Raw genomic sequence first — 23,539 nt, forward strand, 5'->3', positions numbered from 1 at the left:
AGGGAAACATATATCTTGATCTGCTATAACCGTAAACTCTTACAGTCATTTTCTAATGCAACAAGTAGAGCAGATGATGTTAACATAATTCATTCACTGGTGCATTGTTACCTTCACTTGAAGGTCTGAGTACTTGTGTCGTGGCAGTAATTGTGTTGTATCTCCTTTAAAGCAGGGAGATGTTGTAGACTGAAAGACCCTTTAGATTTGGGTTTCCAAGTATACGCTGAGTTAATTCTGCTAAGATAGATGACCTCCAACAAGCTGACATACTGTACATACTGCTTCAAGTTTCGTTTTCAGTTTTTTTTTGTGTTGCTTTATAGGAGGAAGGTTTCTTTTAAAGTGAAATTAAAACCTTTAAATCATAATCATGCATACAGACACAACAGAGCTTTGGGTCTAAAAATGTCTCTGTCTAGCTGCAAAATGCTCCACAGCACAACTTAATGTTTTGTTGCTTAATGTTTACAGACCCTTATATGACCGGTTCTACAGTGAGACTTTTCTGCCTCCAGGTAACAATTTTTATGTAGCTTCACTATGAATGGAAAAAGAAGAAAAAGTGTGCTGTGTTCAAAGTTCGGTGATAGAATAGTAAACTATGGCGTTGAAGCACTTGTCTTGAAGTTCAACTATACACGGTGTGGAAGGGTGGCAGAGCAGCATGTAAGTAGTGGATGTCCATTTTATATTCTTATCATTATTAAAATTAATAATGTTATTACTGTAACAATGTAGTTTCCACTGAGGGGTTAATGTTAAATCTTGTTAATCCAGCTTCTTGGTGACTTTTACAACATTTAATGATTGTATTAACCTCCCTGACAAAGATGTGATTCTTTGCTGATAGGATTACAAGGATCAAGCCCAGTTTGTGCTTCTGTCACCGTGATCATCCACCGTCTCGGAAACAAACAACAACAATATGATCACAGTTTGTTATGCTTAGAGAAGAATTACAGTAAGTATGGTGTGTTTTGACCACTTGGTTGGCTTTTCGTCTTCTATCTGGCCTATATGTTCAGATTAAGTCTACATCCAGTGACCTAATTCCCCAGACAATGTCTAATCTAATGATACCCTTGGATAAATCAACACGTATTAAACATGAATCCCTCCACAGGACACCCAGTCTACACCTTACCCCATTTAGTTTTTAGTCAAACTTGAAACCAGCTTAGCAAGCTGACTTCAGAAGTGCCAGATAAGTATTTGTCAACAGAACAGCTGGCACACAATGCCCTCTCGTAGCTTTATGCCACAGCATATGCCAGCCGCTCGTAGCGTGTGGTAATTTAGCCGGGGCTGGTTCTACACGAACAGATGGGCTCAAGTATTGTTATTCTCACTCCAGCTCAGGGCCCCTGGGGGAATCACTAAATAAAATCAAAGCAGATGGACCTCTCTGGGCAAGGCTGTGTTTATGATAAACAGCCAGTACAACCAGTGTCCGTCGAACACCTTTACCCCACCCTCCTAACAACTAACAGGAAACAGGATTACAGTAGTTCAAGCTCACCTGCACCAGGGCTCTTGCTTTCTATTCACCCAAACAGCAGGCAAACCCAAACATGCAGAAGACAGGAAGTACATTATGACTTTACCAATTCTTCAGTCATTTCTATCCACCACAACACATGCTTTTAGCCCTCTGACCTTAAACAGAAAAAATCTCTCAAAACACACATTTCTTATTTTGTTGATGCTTTATAAATGTCTGACTTTCCTGTTCTTTCTCACTGACACAGGACTATTTTGTTCTTTTATAACCTTGTCAACATTACACTGCTCTGGTTCTCACATTCATGCCATAGACGCAGGCCTTGGTGGCAGTATCGTCACAGTAAACAGCATCTCACAAGGTAATGCAGTGCCCCCTCCTAATTCTAGTGTGATACAGTACATGGGAATGCTGGACAATTCTCACTTAGCACTGAGCTCCAGATCTGCGTTCATTCCCATGGGAAAAGACACCATTAAACAAAGGAATCCTATCAGAGCTGCAGGAAGGTAAATGTTTTAGGCTATTAAGACAACAGGAAAGCAGTGATTTCCGGCACTAAACATGAAAAAGAGTGGAGGATGAACGCTTTTAAGCCAATCAGTCCTAATTCAATATACCACTTAGGTGTTGTTTTAACTCCATCATGATAACCAGCTTTATTAAGTGTCTTCAAAGGTCACTTTCTGATGAAGTCAAAGTAGTGTAATCAACCTAAATGTTTAAAGCCAAAAGTATTAACTCAACAGTTACTCAGTCACTGTAAGTTATCTTCAAACCTTTGTCTAAGTTTTGCTTCAGGCCTCACCAAACTCTTATTTTTCATTATTACACAGAGATCAGTTTTCTTTCTGTGGACACTTGCCCCTTCAAAATAGCACTCACTCAGACATTAAGCCAATCTATCTGTTTAATTCATCAGCAGAGGGACACAAGAGCCTCTAGCTCTAAGTTTGTCAGGACACAAAAAAGCTTTATATCCGTCTCTTTCAGTGAACTCTCTTGCTTGCTTAGATCAGTTCTAAAAAAGTTTGTTAAAGAAAACAGTTATAATTTCAGATTTATTCATATGAAATCAACTGATAATAACTTTTAATGATATTCTGTCTTGGAAGCCTAGAGCGGCAATAGCTGCAATGTCTTGTCTTTAATGCTGTTATTACAAGACTACATGTATGTTTTTGAAAATAATTACAATTCATAAATTCAAAATAGTACAGACAGTTTTTTTTAACTCCACTCATTCCTCAAAGAGTTAGCTTTTTTTTAAAATTAATTAGATTACATGAACATTTGTATACTCATTTAAGAAACACATAAGTCCTTCCTCCACATTTTCAGAAAGGACTTTGGCCGCTTGAATGAAGCATTAATTGCATCTAAAGCAACAGCTACCAGATGTTGTTGCTCCTAAGAGCCAGGTGTGGATAAATTGCATATGCAGAATGTGTGTAAAATATTTAAAGTCGTATCTTTCACTTAAGGTGTGAAGTGTTTTTATTGCCCATCACTGCTTTGAGTGCGGCAAGAGGAAAGGCCGGCGGCCCCCCTGGGCCCACCATGCTGGGGCTCAGCACCTGTGGTGTTAGCACTGCGGATGGCTGAGGCTGAGAGTGAGGCTTGATGCAGCAGTGTGACTTAGAATGGTTGGTGCATGGGTGGTTGCATGGATGGGTGGGGGGGTAATCCACCTGTTCACCCTCTAATTCCCTCCTGGTGCCACCTTTAACACTGCATTATTTACAGGTGCTCTCTGGAAGGAGACACAAGCTGCTGTCTGCTTTAAATATGGATGGTTTTCTGTGTGTGTGCTTTGTATTTTTGTGTGTAATTGCGTGAGAAAAACTGAAACAGATATCCACGCTTATGCGTGTTAGCTTACCGTCCATATTGAGACATTTTGACATCTTGAACTACTTTTTGAAAGACATTTTTTAACGTCTAAAGGTATACTTGCTCGTCATTCCTTCTCAAACAGTAGATGTGTAGAAATGGTAAATGTGGTTTAAGGAGCATCAATTTTATAATCTGTTGCAGTTTTCATTGTCACTATGTAATTCAGTAATTCTGCTCACACAGAACAAAATCAGTAATAATGGTCATTAACTATTTTTACTGCTTGACAACTTCATGAAACATAGCTTTTTTGCTGTTATACTAGCCAAGGGTTGCCACCAGGATAGCTTACAGGGTAAGGTAGCTTTTGCCAACTCATGCTTTGTTTTACTGTGGCAGTAGTTGGTACTTTCATAACAAATGAAAATACCCCAAAAAAGATGACTTATAAAAGATTTACAAAGTTTTAAAGCATAGCTGTCAAAACCTCAGTTTACTGCTATGGTTTATTGTTGCTGCTTTATCATCATTTGTTAGCTGGAAAAACGTTAGCAAATAGCTAATGAAAGTGAGGAAGCATTAAGCAAGGCAATACAATATGAGACGACACAAAAAATTACACTACGACACAATTTGATACAATATGATGTGATGCGATACGTTACAATACAATAAGATACGATACGAAAATATCCAATATTTTAAGTTACGATAAGATGTGATAGGACAGGGGTTCTCAAAGTTTTTGGGCTTGTGTACCCCTTTCAAAAACAATTTCAGCCAAGTACCCCCTTGTATGGCTGAGAACACATTTCAGGATATGGGAAAATAACATGAATAAATGTATGGATGTGGTTTTACAGTGTCATAATAACATTGAAATGAAAGATGACACAAATTCTATACTTTATTAGTGCAATTTTTTTCAGAAATAATTAAAGATTGAGGCAGTTAGTACCTTTGATGGCCCAAGGAGAACACGGATTTATTTCTGTCAAACAAGAAGCATTTCAACCATCTGTCCATTGTTATCCTCCTGGACGCGCTTTTATTAGCAACCAAATGTATGTGATCGCTCGCTGAGCAATTGACGTCAACAGACGGAGGCCGTCTGTTCCAAGCGGTTTTACAAATAATACTTTTTATGAATGAATATGCTCAATTTGGAAATAGTGCCATATTTGATATTGCATTTAAATCAAAATCAAATGATAAAGTTGTTTTTAATCAGATTTTGTTTTTATTTGTTGTGATGCAACTTTCATTTTTCATTTTTGTATTTGTCAAGTACCCCTTGCAATATTCTCACGTACCCCTAGGGGTATGCGTACCCCCATTTGAGAATCACTGATAGGATATGAAAAAATACAATATTTTAGAATACGAAAAGATACAATAAGATATGATACCATGCAAAAAAGAGAGTGACACTTCAACTAACTTTTGTCAGTTGGACACAAACAAATCTCAACGATTGTTTACTTACAAGATTGCCATAATGTGAGAGTATTTTCTATCAATGTTGTGTTAACTTGTATAAAATTCGGAAAAATTTAATATTTTTTTGTTTGTTTTTTTTACAGGACAAAAGGGAATTGTGTACCCGTCGTGTTTCCACATACTTTCTTCAGGCTGTTGAATCAGTCACCCTCTACCAACACTAGAACTGCCAGCCTACCCTCCACTCTGATGGCTGAGTGCTGTAAGACACATGGTAACGTCATCATTCCTGCAAAAGTTAAAAAAAAAAAAGAGGTTAGGGGATTAATAGATTTAGGATAAAATCACAAGATGTGTTGACTGTAAGAACAGCACATGCTCCTGGTCACAAACCAAATCTAGGTCTCTTTCATAGTTTATATACAATCACCCACTGTAATGAGTACAAACGACTGTGTGGGTGAGATTAGTTTAAATAAAGTATGTCCTGTTCCTTCATCAATGACCTTTTACAGTTGGCCTCACAATTTCCTCTCACAAACGAAACAACGGTCAGATTGGACTGATATGTTCAAAGTGATTTGCAGGTATCTGAAGCAAATAATCATGTGATGGTCAAAGGCCAGTTATATGATTAGTCTGAGGGGAGCTTATCATTCTGAAGGAATGGAGCATACAACTTAAGATGTTTACTAAAACAGGATCATTTTACCCTTTGTAGTTGAAGAATGCATAAGAGCTTTGAATGTTTGACTGAATAACCTTTGGTCATCATTCACTAACATTGTATTATAATGAAGGCATTTTCTCATCAAATACAACAGTTCAACATCCAAGTAGATAGCTGGAAATTCTTAAGAAAAAAAACTACAAAATAGAATTGAAAATAAAACATTTTCCCCTTATTTCCATGTTTTAGGTATTACATTATATTTTACCAGAGTTTCCACTTTGATAGAATCGCTCTCCTGCCACCAAAATGACTCTCTGCTGCCTGCTGGATGGACAGGGTGCACCCTGTACAGATAGATGCATAAACACTCCTTGTACCCAAACAAAGGCATCAAGCAGGCATTTCATTAGACCATTGTGTGATATGGCAGGCTGCTGCTGTGAATGTATTTATTAGTTTGCGATACATGCCTTTTCCTGTTGTTCCCGGGGCACTGGATAATGCTGGTTTTGTTCACGGCCCAGTGTGAACGGCGCCTCGGCTGCCAGCTGTCAGGCCTGATACCGTCTCATTTGGATTCCCAGCCTGCCTGCTGAATGGCTAATTAGATTTGCCATTTTCAATCCACTGATTGCTATACATGGTGGGACAAAGGAGCTGACAGCATGTAGCATTCAAATTCAACTGTAACAATTAATAACTGCGGTAATTAACATGCATGTTGGGCACCATTGATTATGACATTACCTGCAGAACGGATGGCCGGCCTCTGCCATTTCATTAAGGAGCACAGATATAGACTGTTATTAATAAACTGCTCTCTGCAGCTGAGAGGAGGTTATTAATTACACAAACTAGCGGGTGCATAGGCTAATCGAGTTAAAGCGCTTTTGTTTGCAATAATTGATCTAATTTTCACTGACCAGTCCTGTTGGGTCGTGTCACATGCCCCTGTGTGAAGAGAAATCACCTCATTAACAAAAGTTTAATCCTAATCATAGTTCGTACTCTGGCCAGCTTTAAGGTCATATCTGAATGTCAGAACCATTTGAAATTGATTTGAGGTAAATTGAATCAATGTCATGTTTAGAGGAAACAATATCAACTAATGGATGGGGCAAGCAGGCCCTAAACAAATAGGATTATTGTGAGGTGTGGGAAGGTGTGCACGTGTATGAGTGTTTATATGTGTGTGTGCAGAAGGAGGATTGCCTGACACTTTCATAATTCATTATGTCCATAGAAAGAGAAATGTCAAGATCTGGGCAATTAGTAGCAGCTGCAGGGACCTGTTGGCTGGTTGTGGCTGAGCAGAGAGGGTGGGAGGGAGGCTGGGAGATGGAGCAAGGGTAACTACAGTGAGAACTGAACTCTGGTCATGAACTGAGAACTTACAATCCATCTCTTTTCTTATTGCAATGTTTTTTTCTTTGCTTTTCCCCAATTCATTAAACTTTTTTTCTTATTTAACACAATATTTGTGCTCAACATTCTAAAACTACACTATTTCTATTTGAAAGTCACATACATCTTGTTGATCACTAACTCACTTAAAGCTCCTCTGAGGAGTTTTTTGCTGGTTAGGAATCAGAGTGAAAATTGATACTGATGCCTCCTTATGACCTACAAAAGCACGTTAGACCACCAGGAGGGAGCTTGACTGTTTATGTATGGTTATTATTATTATTATTTTTTTTATTTTTTTTTGCCTTTATTGATAGGACAGCTGAAGAGAGACAGGAAATGTGGGGAGTAGAAAGTGGGGGAAGACATGCAGTGAATGATCGACCGGCCGGGAGTCGAATCGGCAACCTCTCTATACGTGGGGCACTTAGACCACTAGGCCACCAGCGCCCCTATGTATGGTTATTTTAAGTGTCTGAAACGGCAGCCGAGGGTAGGTGTCAAACAAAGTGATTAAACTGCAGAGGCATTCTTTTACTACATATTCCACTGCAAATATTTACAATGAGTAAGAAGTTTCACTGTTAAAACAGGAGGATTAGATACAGTATTTTGTAAAACAAAAACATAAAACAACAATACATGAACAGGACAAAATCACAAAAAATTAACATGTACCACTTTGCCCACAGGGGACCCCGAAATCCAAAATACTCAAAAGTTCCTCAAAGGAGCTTTAAGTGGTTAATTCTAATTTATTTAGTTTTTTGGGTGTTTTTGGCCTTTCAAATGTTGTCATTGGTGATCATTTCCTTGATGACCAAGCCACATTTATTTACAGTCCCTGTACAGTATTTTCTTTGAACAATTACTGAAATAAAAAGTAAATAAAAGTGCATTTTATATTTACAGCTTACTAATAAAGTTCTGTTAAGTCAAAATTATACAAACAATTGGCTTACTAATGAGACACCTCAGTAGCCTTTGACACAGCAGACAAATGTTAGATTGTATATGCATCAATAATAGAAGACCAGTATTCATACAGAACCCAAATGCAGATGTGAATGATGTGCTAATGAACACTTTTTTTTGCTAAATTACATGAATTAAATCCCCAGAATAGCCCTGTGATTGGCTTGCGACCTGTCCAGGGTGTACCCTGCCTTCCACCCAAAGTCAGCTGGGATAGGCTCCAGTCCCCCGTGACCCCTAACGGGGTAAGCGGTCAAGATAATGGATGGATGGATGGATGGAAATCCCCAGAATATTCACAAGAAGTTAAACAGAAATAATAGCAAGATTACACAAAGTGTTACTTCTTTGAAATATCTGTCACATTCACACATGTGACATTTTTCTAATTGTTTTTGACAAACTCAACAGCAGACATTTGACCTTTGGCCTCAGTCAACGCAGACATGCCCACAGCAGAACCCAGAAGTCCCCTCCCTTTAATTGGCTTTTCTGTTTCAGGTGACGGGCAGACTGCCAGCAGAAGCAAATCCTCTTGATCCTTACAAAGCTGCAAAACATGGAGGGACAAGGCCAGTCATATTTTTTTTTCCTGATGTGCTCACAGTCTAGTTTATAAGAAATCCCACACCCTCCAACACTGCAGCACTTCCACTCCTTTTCCTGTGTCAACAAATGCACATCAGATTTCTATTTCCCCTCCACCTGGGAAAACAGCAGCCATTTTCATCATCCGGAGCGTGTGAAATTTCACACTCATTTTTCACAACACATCTTTTGATTTGCACTGCTCCTTTTTTCCCCACCTTTCCCCCTCCCGTGTATGAAATCCTTCCATTCTTGGCTGCCAACACCAAAAAGATGCAGCCAATCATCTCCAAGCGATGGCAGTTACAATTTTCTGTGAACAATTTGCTGCCTTAAGAGGAAAATTGCTTTCAATATAAGCTCCCTTTGAAAGACAACAACAATAAAAAGATACAACTGTAATGCTGCTGCCTCTGTCAGCACTTGGCTGGGACGGCTTCAGTGGGAACGTATGACTGGGGGATGAGGTGCTTACAAGTCAGCCTTGTAATATCAGCATCTGTGGGAGACAGTCCCAACAAATGAATCCCACTTTGAACATAACAGCTCGGCATCACATGAAAATTACTGCCATGAGCAGTAGTTGTCAGATATGCTCTTGCCATTGTGATGGTGAATTGTCATTTATTATATGTTGTGCCTGCCTCTGTCAGCTCCTGTTGACTGTGTGTATTGATTTGCAGGAGCAGAGGGGTACAGAGGTCACTTTGATCAACACTCTGCGACACGTAGGAATCACAGCAAGCTGACATTCCATTACCTGAGACAAAAAGGGCCCAAAACAAAGAATATGTTAAGGGACACTGGACTTCAATACAGCAATATGACTATAATTAACAGAGAAATGGATGGCTTATGTTGAAATGGCTAGAGGCTGTCTGCTCCCGGAGGCTATTGTGCACTGGAGACAAGTGCGCTGTCCCCTTGATATTACATGCTTGACCTTTTGGCTCTACCACTCTGCCTGTGGCCTTGTTACATTTCCTGAGCTTCTTCAAATCAAATATGGTGCTTTCAGGTGCTTTAAAATCACCCGGCAGACCAAGCAAGGCAGTGATTGGAACCATATAGGTACACACCAAAAACACTACCTTTATTCATTTCACTTTGAGTAATACCAAAAAGATTTTTGAAGTCAGTAACTCCATTGTTTGTGCTCTGGTCATTTCTTCACATTGGTATAGCGATACGAAGTGTGAGGTAAACCCTTAATGGATAACAATGTCAAAAGCGAATAATCAAGATTTACCATGTAAGTTGTATTTATCATTAAGTCAAAGCAAAAAATAGTGCAAGTTTTCATAAAAGATATTATTCTTTATGTTTTTATTTTTATTTTTATTTTACAGAAAAGCTTCACTGACGCAGAATGGTTGGCTGCAAAGCTCTATTTTTTTCACTTTATGGCTTGAATGTGTAAAAAATAAATCATTAGCTAAGTTTTTAGGACCCTTTGTCTTTTTTCAATACCACAGGATGGACTAAAGGACATCATCTTTGTAATTCCTGCACATCTTCTAGCTTCAATCCATGCTCAGAACAAAATATCACTAAAAGAACTATGGTAAGCCCATTACTTGTTTATTTTTTCTGTGTATGTTGCACATTATGTCCATTTTATAGTGGTACATGCAAAACACAGTATTTTTGGATTGGAAAAACAATATCAAACTGGATTAGCGGTTGTTCTAAAAGCTGCATTTTAATCAATTCATCAACAAAAAGACAGATTCCCACAGTCCTTTATAAACCCATTCAAAACCTATTAGAGTGTTCAAAGGTGCATGTTGGTTCATTCAAAATGCTGGGAGAAAAAAAAAGACATCTTGAGACATATGCTATTGATCTGACAGCCGCAATATGCTTTTATTTATTAACGCGCTGTTGCTAATAATTAGGAGCATGTCTGCGAGCCTTGGTGTTTACTTTGACTGCAGATGAAACACGTGTCTCAGTGCTGTGCTTTGAGCGAGAGCTAGGGTTGACTGGCGTTATTGCGTGGGCTGGCCCTGCTGCTGTCTGTGGTGCCTGTCAAAGTCATGAGAGGATCACTTTATCATCGTTTGTCTGCCGTGTCTGACGCTATTGAGTAGGAGGGAGCCCTTAGGGAAATGGGGGCAGGCTGCTGTATTTGCTGTATGCTTCTGTTTTTTACTTAGTTGCTGGCTTGGCTTTATCAGGATTGTTGTTCTAGCCTGTCAAATTGCATGGTAAGGTTTGTTACACCGCCCCATGGTATTACTCAGTATGAAGGCTTGTCATGGCCTCAGTGGCTCAAAGCAAAGCTGCTCTGTAAAGGCTTGACTGCATTATAACATAGGCTACAATCACAACATATGATCATACAGTACCTTATTGATCAAAGATGCTAAGCAAATTAGACAAGATAGGCTGAGATAAGATAAAATAGAACTTATTGATCCCTGGAGGAGAAATTCAGTTGTTGCAACAACACAGACATGTTAATGCAAGTTTAATTTCATCTGGTTGGTTTACTTAAATCTTTTTTTTTTTTTTTGTCTTTTTAAATTGGACTATACTCATTCTTTTTCTTACTCATACTTCCACATCTACTCTGGGAGAATAGATTTTTAAGAAGATTCTCTCTAACTAGTCAGGCTAAAAGTTTTGAGCTTAATGCTAATGTGAGCACACTAACAACTTATAATTATGAGGCTAACTTACAGATGCTTAGCAGATAATGTTTACTATCACAGTTCAGCATGTTAGCAGGCTAACATTAGGGATGAGCTAATCGATACTCGCTTGGTATCAATTACTTTAAAAAAAAATAGAGATACCATATAAGTCCTTCAACAGAACATCTACCCTCCTCTTCTCTTCAAACTGTTATCAGTCATTGTCTGTCATTTCTATGCAGAGACACGTCTGTTTTGTATTTTGCTTTTCTATGTCACAGGATTATGTCTATCAAACATGAGACACGACTACTCAGGCACATGCTCACAATACATCCTCCTCAGTCCTCTCATCACGGGTAACTAATCATCTCTTTTCTGAGTAAACATTTTAAAAGCGACACTTTAAAAGTTTGATATACTTACTTTAAGACAGAAAAGTATCCCAATGCTTCCTCTGCCACTAATTTCGACTTCTGCTAAGGACGTGGCTGTGTTTGGTTCTGATATCATCTTCACAGTCTCACTTCGTGTTCTGTCTGCACAAGGATAGTGAGAAGAAAACATATATTTACATTACAAAACTATAAATGGAGCTTATCTTTTGTATAAGGAAACTTTAAATTTGAACTCATGAGAGTGAAAATAGGCATGCTTTATGTTGCTGGTACTGTTCCTAAATTCATTAACTATATATATTTTAATCATATATTTATTTATTTTTCTGTTAACAAGGCATTGTATGAATAGTTTAATTCCATTTAACTTATTTTCTTAATACATTTATTATTTTCTGTTTTTTTTCAAGCGATATGCTTTTAATTATATCATTTTTTTGATAGTGATAATGTTTGATATTTTATTATCACGTGATTGGTATTAGTATTGTCAAAGATAAAACTGCATTAAAAAGTTTTATTTGGTATTGCTCATCTCTAGCCAGCATGTGATAACTACTATCTGCTAATCAGGTGGGATTATTTTTCAGATTTTTGTTCCTTATCAAAAGAATCAGACAAGTTCAATTTTAAAAAGATATAGGTACGCTAATACAAATTATATGGCAATCCATCCAAAGGTTAATAAGACACTTTACTTACAATGGCAACCATTATGCTTCCTATGGTACTACAGAAATCACTGACGCCATGAGAAAACATGATCAAGAATGCCCATTCAACATATGGTGCCAATCCATGTCATAGGCTAAAAGGGGTCAGATGTGTCAAATACTAAATGTTTCTTTGCAACTGTGTTACATAGTTCACCCCAATCACTTTCCAATGTACATAAATAAAAGTTTTAACATGAATTAAAAAAAAAACGAGTGAATTATCCTCATTAAACCATGATCTGTGAGAATTAAAGAACACCAATGCACTAAATAGTGATTTAAATGGTTAATAATGGAATTAATAATGAGATTTTAAAAAATGTTTTGGGTTCTGACATTTTTGAATCCCCAAACCTTGATAGAACAGTCATGCGGAAACATGCTCATGCAGTTTGTGCCAGCAGATGGACAAACAGACTTGAATCTATCTCAGCTTCTACAGCTGTGCAACAGGGCCAAAGAGTCTGCACATTATCGTCGCTGTGCCCTCCATATGAAAACATGACACAACATTAGGAGCTAATTAGTGCAACATTATGACGCCTCGACACAAATTACATGGGCTATGACTCTAAGCACAGGAAATCACAGTATTATTCCAACGCATTACACTCCAGTAAAACCGATGCAGCTTCCTGTGAAAGCGAATACTCATGCTGTGGCCAAGTGGAATGAGGTTAATGAGTTCTGATAGGTATTAGCATTAACAGACCATGGCGGCTAAAACAGGCCAGTTTGCATGACTAATACAATCTCAAACCTGATTATGAAAGCTTATTACGAGCGGCTCAGCTGGTATTATGATATAAATGAGCAGGCACAATCTGTGTTGAATGTTATGAATGATTCCGTGTTAGTTTACACATGTGCAACTGCCGGTACGCTAGCATGCCAACTGGCTCTGAAGACTCTAGCTCAATCTCTGAATATACGTATAGGGGTCAGGTAACGTGGATTAGCATTTAAGCAAAATGTTGCTTTATAAGTAGTAAATAAAGATATGTAAAAAGGACTCAGAGAGAGGGCATGCCAGGTCACATGTGCACCAGACATGATAAAGCTCAGTGATTCCTCTTAACGCTGCAGCATAACACAGTTATCATCACAAGTTTGAGTGGAGAAGCGTCTGCATACATCCATCCTGGCAATGACACCGCATGTATTACAGAGGGCTCCAGGCCAATCCACAATACAAAATTGATTAATATTTGCTTTCAAAATGACACAGCTTGATGCATGGGGACTCTCCACATGTAAATGAATGCTTTAAAGGAGATGAATAGTCTCAAAGGAGGATTGTAAAGTTCAAGCAGCAGATTTGCATATTTATATTACAAGTTACTGATAATAAGCAGGGCAGGAAGAAGAAAATGCAATCCGTTTGTCAATGTACAATTCCTACATTACAAAAGGAGCTCTTATTAGCTTCTGTGAACTGATATGTTCAATTACTTGCCATGATTGCCGTGCTGAAGATGTATTGTATCGCGTTTTGACTTTATAATACAATTTAGATAAAGACAGAGACCTGAGACAATTGATGATTCATTTAGGATGCCACAATGAACATGGGGAGGGAAAATTAATCTTGCCTCAGTAACATTATGCTATTCTGCCGCGAAGATGTTCATAAAACACGTATTACCAGTCTGACAAAATAACATAAAGAAATAATATAATGCTGAGACCTTTATATTATTTTTCCATTATATTAGGCTGACAACCTTTTTTCTTTTTACTGATGTGCAATCATTCCAGCAGTCACGAACATCAGCAGCTCTGCATGACAGTGTTTGGGTTAAAGAAGTTCCCTCTGCAGTCATCACTTTCTTTGTGTGTGTCACAGTTCGCCTTCAGCATGGATTTCCTCTTCCCGAGGAGCGATACAAAGACTGGAACCTAAAAGAAGGACAAACTGTCATTATGTTTTGTGAGGGGTAAAAACAGGAAGCTTGTCCAGTACAGTCCAGGGTGCTATCACTTTTCTCTCTTCAGCAAAGCATGATAACCGTGTCTCCAGGAACAGCCTGCAGCCAACAAAAGTCTGGTGTCTAGGTATCAGTTTGACTCAAAATGATTCAGAAAAATGTGTGCGACCCATAGAAATAAAAAGAAAAGACTTCAGAGAATAGGCCACTGCTATCTGAACAACAAATACAGTTTATTGCTAAAGTGATAGCACAACATTGCTCCTTTGATAGACCTTTAACTACAATACAGGTCAGATTCTTGTTATAATCTGAAGAAAACATGAACAGTATGAGAGAAAAAAATATAAGAGGCAAATATGTTGTCTAGGTTGGTCTATTTTTTGACTACTAAAGTAAAGTGTGTGTGATTGTTATATAAAGACACACCACTAGTCTGACAGGTGTTGGCTTTTCACATCACAAACTGAAAAGGCTCAAAGTAAACAATGTATTGTCTTATGTATTATCAATGAGGAGGCAACCATCAACGCTATTGCTCGTTCTTGAACATAACTTCTCCTGAAGACTAAATATAAGTGGTACAACAGTCTCATGCCCATAACCACTTTTTGAACCAGCCTGTAAAGTTGGGCTTTTTAACCCTCCTGTTACCCTCAAATTTACTAACATCTTTTATTCTTGGGGGTCAATTTGACCCCATCAATTTAAACCACCAGAAACTGATGTTACCCAGGTACTTTATGTTTCTTTGTTGACTACCCTAGTAGCCCTTTAAATCAAATAGAATTCAAGCATAAACACAATTTAAAGCATTAAGAAGGACTTTATTTGTAAAACACAGCATCAAACTGCTGCGAGTTTGTCACGCTCTTGTCGGCCCTGCCTTGTTTCTATGTTAACAAAACGTATGACACAGGATACATCATTGAATGTCTTTAGAGACATGGTGGCTGGAAATATTATCTCTCAATGTAAAGGTTGGCGGTTCGATCCCAGCTCCTGCAGACACATGCGGAAGTTTCCTTGGTTATAGTGACCTCAATATCATCCAAAACAACCAAAACAAATGTGTGTAAAATGTTGATATTTCTATTGTTAGATACAACTAAAACAGCCTGGGGTCAAATTGACCCCAAGGAACACTTTTGCGTAATATATATTTTTTTTACAGGAAATTGGATCATATCAACATTTTAATTATACGTTTTCCCTGTTTTCTCCATTAAATTAGGAACAGTCATGAAATATGAAGCCAAAAAAACTATGTTAGTCATTAATTTAGAGACATTAAACATTGAATGAGGTCAAATTGACCACAAGGACAATAGGAGGGTTAACATGGGACCTAATGGGGATTCCTTAGCTTTGCAGACAGCCTCAAGTGGACACTCAAGGAACTGCAGTGTTTTGCACATCAGTATTGGCGTTATTTCAACATTGTTAGCCTGCTAATAATAGCATTTAGCTCAAAGCATGCTCTGTCTTAGTCTCATAAAGCTACTACAGTGGTTGACATATAACTGCTCACATAGACACTTTGCTCTGCATGTACACGTTTCTATGTATAGTAGTTGGTAAGATTTACTCAAAGCATTGAGCGCCAGCTGTTCCAGTGAGCTTCTTGTTTGATAAAACATTTCAGCGTGTAGGACAGTGTGTTTTCAGATGTTTCGTGTTTCAAACAACAATAAAAAACAACTGTTAGTTACCCAAAGCTTGGCAGTCTTTTATGATATAAAATGAATAATTTAGGAAGATTTTAAACAGGATAATGGCAGTGTCAGATGCCAGATAGACTTCAATACCTGATGTGATATGAAGGATGAGACAGAACATATGCTGCATGAAGCCACTGGATGAGAAAGATGACACCGCCAAAACAAAACACAATATATGAGTAATCTAATATGTGCCATATGTTAACCATACATATAGAACCTGTTCTGTTTGCTGAGGTGAAAAATGAAATCAAATATCACAAATGAGGAGAGGCCATTAGGTTAAGAAGACAGAGACCAACTGTAGTGTAACACACACCGTCCTATGAACGGGACAATTCTGTGTTTGGCTGACACTCAATATCTCAAGTTGTCCCACCCCCTCCTCTCTTTTTCATCAGGTGAATTGCCTCTATTGAGCTCCTTAACAAGTCATTATGGTGGTGCTGAGAGTGGGCCGAGCCAGGACTCCAGGTGTTAAAATGCACTTGGCTCAGCTGTAGCTGGCCGGGCGAGCAGGAGAGTCTTCAACAGTGCTCCTTCTCATGTCCTCCTCTTTGTTGTTGGATTCTCCTGGTCTGCCACGTGAAGTTAATTCAGACATTAAAATGCATAATCTGTACACTGTCAATGCACACTTTTCATTCATTATACCACACTATACCATTTCCCAAACACTAACCATATAACAATCTCCACACTTTTACCCCATCGTACCATTAACCCTGGTGAAAAATTCACTCTAAGATGTAAACAACATCCTCAGTGAGGTGAGGAAGTGTACAAGTGTGGGAGTGAAGAAGTCCATAAGTGGAAGCCGACACTTACTGAAAGTGCATATTACAATATTATATGTTTCCTTTTAAAGCCCTCATCACACATTTTGTCAAACACTCCTCTACACCACATCCACACTCAGTATCCAACAAGTATGTTAGTTTTTCTAATGAATTGGACATAAAATCATTAAAAAGCAAAAGCAGATTTAATTTAATATGGTGCAATTGCTGTGGCTATTCATTTTTGAGTGTGTATGTTGACAGAAAGGAAACAATCGTGAACTTGTGCAACGGCAGAGTCATAAATCTTTTCTAACAAGAAGAGACAGGAACCAATTTGTGAGATTTATGTTTTTTTCCCTCATTCTCTCAAATATGAATGAAGAACAGACATATCTGTGAAGCAATGATGATAACACTAAATCGAATCAGATTGGAAAATGAATTTTAACGGGCTTGTCGTAACTATTTAAGTCTCATAAGGAGCTGGCCCTTCTGTCACGTTAATTCAATTTCTGATCACAATGATCTCCACTGAGTATTGAAACTTCTGAAGCTAAAAAGAGAGGCTTTAAGGGTGAGCATGGCATGTTGGAGCGGGGAGAAATGACCCATAATTGAATAACAAACAATGTCTAAATCACATTTTGTCATCCGTAGTAATTTGATTAGAGGAAAAATGCAACCAAACTAAGTAATAATAACATATAAAGAAATGGATTGAGAGCGGTATGCTGGTCATTGGTGGGATAGGAAGAGTCTGTGCTGGAGCTCTGTGAATGTACCATATTCAGGCTACTTTAGCTACAATAGAGGTTTCATAGTCAGAATGAGTTGGGACAAGCTGGCTCAGACATGCATACAAATATAAGTCACATTTAACTGTAGGTAAAACATACAGACCTACAGTCTGGGTTTAAAAGAGAGAGAGTTTACATCAACATTGCCAAAGCAGAATCTTTAACCTCTTTATTCTTGCAAAGTTGTTGATGTATCAAAAAGATAACAGGACCAATCTCTTTTTTAACCACACCTCTAATGACAAAACAAGACAAAAGAAGTGTTTAGTCCAAGAAAAGGAAACCACAAAACCATAAAACAATGTTATGAACTGAGGTGGAAGAAAATGTGAAGTGCTCAATCCAATCATTACACTTGTGTGCTCATCGTGGCAATAAATCAATGTGAGAATGCACCAACTTAGGTTTCATCCAACCTTTAACTAAACTCAAGTTGAGCTAAGTTAACTGAGGATAATTCCCCAACTCCTGCACTAAAATCATAGTTGTTACTGCTGCATATAAGCAGGCATCATATTCAGGTAGAAACACTTCTTATTTTAAGTTATTTGTGTTGTAAAGCTGAAAAGAATGAATCTCTAAGCCATATTTCACTCATTAGGACCTTAGGTATGTGTATTAAATGATTTTCTGTCTCAGACACACATACGTTTCACAAAACCACATACACCTTCACCCCTTCATCACAAACACACTTTTTTTTCCCTCTGGAGAACTTAAGTGGGACAACCACAAAGAGCAAATACCTCAGCTCAGCTCACCCAGCATGGCTTGTCGTGCACGGCGTAATCTGATAATATCAATCATAATTGTGTTAGATGTAATCCATCTGACTTTCAGTTTGTCGGGGTCAGGGTAGGAGGCAAGGCCCCACTTGCCATCAATTATCAGACATAAGAGAGTAGTGGATGGAGCTCTCCTCTATAAATAATATGGTGGGGCCGCAGCGCTGCCGATCGATGCCGTACAGTTCCACTGTCATGGCTTTAATGGCAGCTGGCTTTCTTGGCTGAGCGGATCAATAGCGTGTCTCCTCAGGGCTCAGTCTGAGTCCAGGTCACGCCTGGTGACGGGGGACGTAAATGACACCTCTGTTGTGATTGGAAAAATGCAGGCCTTTTGGGTTATTTAGTCCCACTTCTGGGCACCTTTATCCCAGCACCTGAGGGGAACACCTGTTGGGATGAGTCAAATCTGTTTTGATTACCTGCTGTTATTTTTTTTTGGAGCAAAATGATGGAAAATCTTGCTTTTTTTTTTGCCCCCTCACAAAAAATTATCAGAACTGTGCCTTTGATTTTTTATTTCTAAGAAGCACTGCTTAATTCATGGGAATGTAACCTTGTTTTCTCTTATTTAGAAGATCACAGGGTGAAATAGGCAGGTAAAGACCACAGGTACTTAACAAAGTAAAGTGCAATGTTGTAGATAAAAGGTGAGGGAAAATACCTTCAGAAAAATATTCCTCACAATACAGATTGTTCTCCCTGTTTTCCCAGAGTGTGTCAACAGAGTGAGCCCTTTAAATTCCAAACAGGGTGGATTGAAGTGATGTCTAATTGAAAAACATGAAGAGGCACAGCTGCTCAGCCTGAATGTCAATGGAAGCAGGAATGACAGGCAGCACAGCAGGCGACCAGGCCAAGATTGCTTGGCCAAGACTTATGAGACACATAAACAAACACACGCAAAACAAGTGAACACAGAGGCACAGACACAAAGCCAAAGTAGGTGGTATCAACTTCTAAAAAAAGAGGTACAGACAAATAAAACCATGAAGACTGGGGAGAGGGCTAAAGTGTTCTGCCTTCAAAGAAACACAAGGTTAAAAAGCCTGACCCTTGAAACTGAGATGTTTATCTCGAGGACATAAAGTTGCTTGCATGTAAAGTACTAAAACAATTAATCAATTTCCGCTGTGTACACTCAGACTTCAAAAGTGAAGAAAAACAAAAGTAAATCAACATTAGCTTTAGAGACATACAGCGAAAAATATATTTAGCATGAGGAAAATATGTTCTCAGATTCCAGTGTCACAATGCAAATACTGCAGTATAGCCACACTTGAACGGACAGACGTGAGTTAGGAGTTGATAGTGTCACAGAGAGGCCGTAGAGCTAAAACCTTTATGTTTCAGTGTACGTTTTTGTGAAGAAAATAGCCTCACTGTGAGTGTGACATGGGCTACATTTATAGAGTTATAGAGATGTGGGTCAGTGGGCAACAGAGGCCTTGTTTCTTCTGATCTTTTTTACTCCCTTGTTCTTCTAAAAAGGAATGAAAAAAGGAGTCTCATATTCCAAATTCAGACAGTTCTGTATAAGTTGAGCTGAGAAAAAAAAAAACGACACCCTGATGAGAATGAATCAAGCTCTGGTGAAGCTCTTAGTATATGAGGAGGAGCTCGTGAGAGATTTCTGACTTTGATGTTAACACAATACTTTGCTCTAAAAGTGTGCTTAATACTTTTGTTCTCCAGCAGTCCAGATGATTGGACAGAACAGTATTATAAATCTGCTTAATACATTTACACTGATACTGGATCAGCTTCATAACACAGGCGTTGCTTTGTAGAAGACAGGACAAAGTCATCAGACACGATTTAAATTCAGCTTCCACTCTGTAACTGGCCAGATGTGACATGTGGTAAGACTTCCCCCGACTGATTGCTTTCTCAGTGATACAAAACTTGGAACAAAATACAAGCGTGACCCTGATCACAGTCAGCGGCTTGCATCCAAGAAAACATGCTGTAAATAGCTCTCAGGGCCTCCATTAGACTCAGGTACAATTCTCAAGCTCTTTTTCCCCAAGCTTATTTCACTGGGAACATGAAGAAACTTGTGTCAAGTATAAATCAGTGCTACAGAGGCTGTGTTCATTGTCCACAGTTCTTTCCCAAAGAAGTAATTGAGTGTGGAGGGTCGCTGACGCTGGAAGAGAGGGAGAGAGTGTTTCTGCTCTGCTGCTGCCGCCATCGGCTACTCAGGTCTGGGGCTGCCCCTGGAACTAATGGAGCTTCCTCTGGGCCGCTTTTCCCCTCAGATGGGCACAGCTGGGGGAGATCCGCCACCCAGAGCTGAAGTTACACCCCCCCCTCCCTCCACACCCAGCTGCTCCCTCCTTCCCCCCTGGTTCCTGCTGTGCCACTGCAGGGCCTGCGCCTTCAGTCTGTTGCTCAGGGCCCACTCCTAACATACAGGGTAGTGAGCATGGGAGTTCCAGACGTGGGTGGACCACCGTTATGCCTGCCGTCAGCCTCGTATCTCCCCTCAGAGGTGGGCGGTTGCATTGCCTTCCACATCTCTACATGGCAGGTCCCCCCACAGAGGCCAAGAGACAGGCATGCTTAAATAACACGGCCGTCTAACGAGGGCAATGAAGCCGGCTATTTGTGCTGGACCAGGGGGTGGTCAGCCTTTTGAAAGGACTCTGTGGAGCAGCCTCATGTGCTCTCTCTGCCCTCCTCCTCTTCCTCACTGATGTTTTACATGGCCGAGGAGAGACGGCTGAGAAAAAGAACCTGTGTCATAAAAATGTTACAACGGTACTGTGAGGCCGGCACACAGAGCTGTTTGATGTTTGAACCCTGCATTCTTTGTCAAGCAAGAACCCATGTCCACTTGAATTTGGGCTGGTGTTCTCATTCATTTCTTAATCTAAATCAGCACCCTACATTTCTTAATCAATGAATCACTTCTTATTTGTGTTTTTGGTGGGTTTTTTTGGCAGTTTTTCTATAGGAGTATAGGTACTTCTACACTTCTTAGGGCCCAAAAATGTACCCACAGTGGGAAAGGACTTTGCAGCAGTGCAGAGGCAGAGATCTCAGACAGAACCAGAATCAGTGGACTGGCTGTGCCGAGAAAGTGAGATGAAAGGAGAGACAGAAATAAAGAGATATAAAGAAACCAACAAACAGAACCAGAGATTACAGACAGCAATAAAAATAACAACAACGTTACAGTACAAAGTTTTACCTTTAGCTTTAATACAAGTGTAAATATTTGGTCTATAATATAAATATAAGCCTCCAGTAAATGCAAATATATTCACATAAACAAAACTGTCACACAACCAAAGGCAGAGTTTGCCAGAAGTCATTCTTCCACAGAGACAATCTTTCTCAACAATCCCACAGAGGACTGCCCTCCCACTTTGTGTGTGACGGATGGTGCGTGTGTGAGCAGGTTATAAAAAAGTGTACTCTAACACCATGGAACTTGTAAAACATAGTGAGGGCTACACCCTCTGCAGCCACACAGCAGGATCCAATTAGGACTCTTATCTACTAATTATGTCCCTCACACATCTGCATTCCAGAGTTCAGAAAAAGCCTGCTGTCCTCTCTGCGTAACAAGCTCTCGAATTAATGAGATTGCTCTGTAATTGAACCTCTTCATGGGTCTCCTGGCAGGGAAAATATGCTAAGTTAAATTTGTATTAACAGAGCATCAATCATAGCTGATCAAACGATAAACAGTGCTGATGATCACAGGGGAGTCGCACCTTTATGTAAATGTGATGTCCACTGTGGAGCAGAGGCAGTGAGGAGGACGGAGGAGGAGCTGTGACAAGAGGTACCGAGCTGGGCCACTGCGGGGCGCTGTGCTCCAGATCACAAGCTGTAATCAGACGAGGGTTACATGAACACAAAAACACATCTAGTATGGATATGTTTTTGTGTAGCAGTCAAACAAGCATACACACATACAGATATAAGTAGAAGCATTGTTTTTCCTTCTATACATGGTGCATCCAGACTGAGCCAAACACAGACATGAACAGTGTTTTTTCTTTCAGCATTGGCCCTCAGATTATACCAAACATAACAAGAGATCATGAAAAACATGAAAGTACAGGAGCAGAACTTTTATTATATCAATTTAAGGATATTCTACCGTTCTTTCTTCATTTACTGTAATTTAAAAATTAGTTTGACTCATAAAAACATTGCAACAAGAGTTCTTCTTGTTTAAATTACTTATATAACAATGTATGTTTCCACTCAAAGATTAATCTATATCAATGTCTGATGAGGTTAAGTTAACACAAGGTTCAAGGTTCACTGGCTAATGCATGTTTGTGCCCTCTAACATGAATTTGATCTCCCGCTAAACAAAGTCACAAGTTTCATTATGACGAAAAGGAGTAGAGTTCATTCAATTTCCATGAACATTTATTCCATGAATGTAGATTCAATCAAACCGGCCTTGTGTAACCTTACCTTTATGTGCAATCCTGGAAGGCCTGAACTATGTACATGCACACTACGAATTCAGAGGTTACATAAGGCTTTTTATTATTCAGGAGAAATCACAACAAAGATAAACTTCATAAGATTGAACTCAATTTCAACTGAAGTTATGAAATGGTCAGTAGCTTTAATTCGCACAGGAAAGGTCATCATCTCCCATCTTTGCAATGATTTCTACACTGATATATTATCTATACTTAAATAGATTGTAACAGCATAGAAGACAAACAAAAACTGCTTGACTCTTCTCAGCAACATTACACTTTATTCCATGAAATGAAGTGCTGCAGTGCTTTCCCAGGCAAACTGTTATTTCAAGATATTCTTTGAGGACACAGTCATGCAGTCAAGTGTTCTCCTGGTTTAACACATGCTTGAGACTCAAGAGAGGGAGATGTGCTCTCACTGTGGAGGTTAGCACAGGTATGCAGAGTGGAGTGCCAGTGGCAAGCATTGTTCAAAAGACCATGACAAGTACACCGAGTAAATTCATCCTTTTACATAACATTTAACACAACGCTTTCATTTTAGGTAGACATTTTTTCAGGTTTAAGGAACGTCATTTAATGCACTGTAATGGTACATTTTTTTTGAAAAGCCTTGTTTATCATTTTTTAAAAGTCAGTTATGTCTTAAAAAATCCTCAGGGAAGTTCATATTGCTGTTGAAAAAAACGGCTAAGTTTGTGTCTTTCTAATTAAAAAAAAGAGCTTTTGTTACTGTCATGTATTCGATATCCTTCTGCTTAGCTGAAACCTGTCCATTAATAATTGTTAATGGATGTGATCCCTGACCTGGCTCTTGTGTCACAGATAGTCGACCATGTCTCACATGTGACTGGACAGAGAGGACAGCAGATCTGGAAGTGAATGGAGGAGGC

The 23,539-nt window shown here is 39.1% G+C and overlaps 2 long non-coding RNA genes across 2 annotated transcripts; both read left to right on the top strand.

Annotated features, from left to right (window-relative positions):
- Positions 1 to 4,660: 4,660 nt before the first annotated feature.
- On the top strand, positions 4,661 to 9,011 carry LOC117810837. The gene is made up of 3 exons (XR_004630860.1): positions 4,661 to 4,840; positions 4,924 to 5,054; positions 8,334 to 9,011. It is a non-coding gene; the product is annotated as an uncharacterized LOC117810837 (long non-coding RNA).
- A 99-nt stretch (positions 9,012 to 9,110) lies between these two features.
- Positions 9,111 to 9,866, top strand: LOC117810872. Its single transcript, XR_004630864.1, has 2 exons — positions 9,111 to 9,491; positions 9,605 to 9,866. It is a non-coding gene; the product is annotated as an uncharacterized LOC117810872 (long non-coding RNA).
- The last annotated feature ends 13,673 nt before the right edge of the window (positions 9,867 to 23,539 follow it).

This window comes from Notolabrus celidotus, chromosome 3 (genome assembly GCF_009762535.1).
Source record: "Notolabrus celidotus isolate fNotCel1 chromosome 3, fNotCel1.pri, whole genome shotgun sequence".
In the NCBI taxonomy this organism is placed as follows: Eukaryota; Metazoa; Chordata; class Actinopteri; order Labriformes; family Labridae; genus Notolabrus; species Notolabrus celidotus.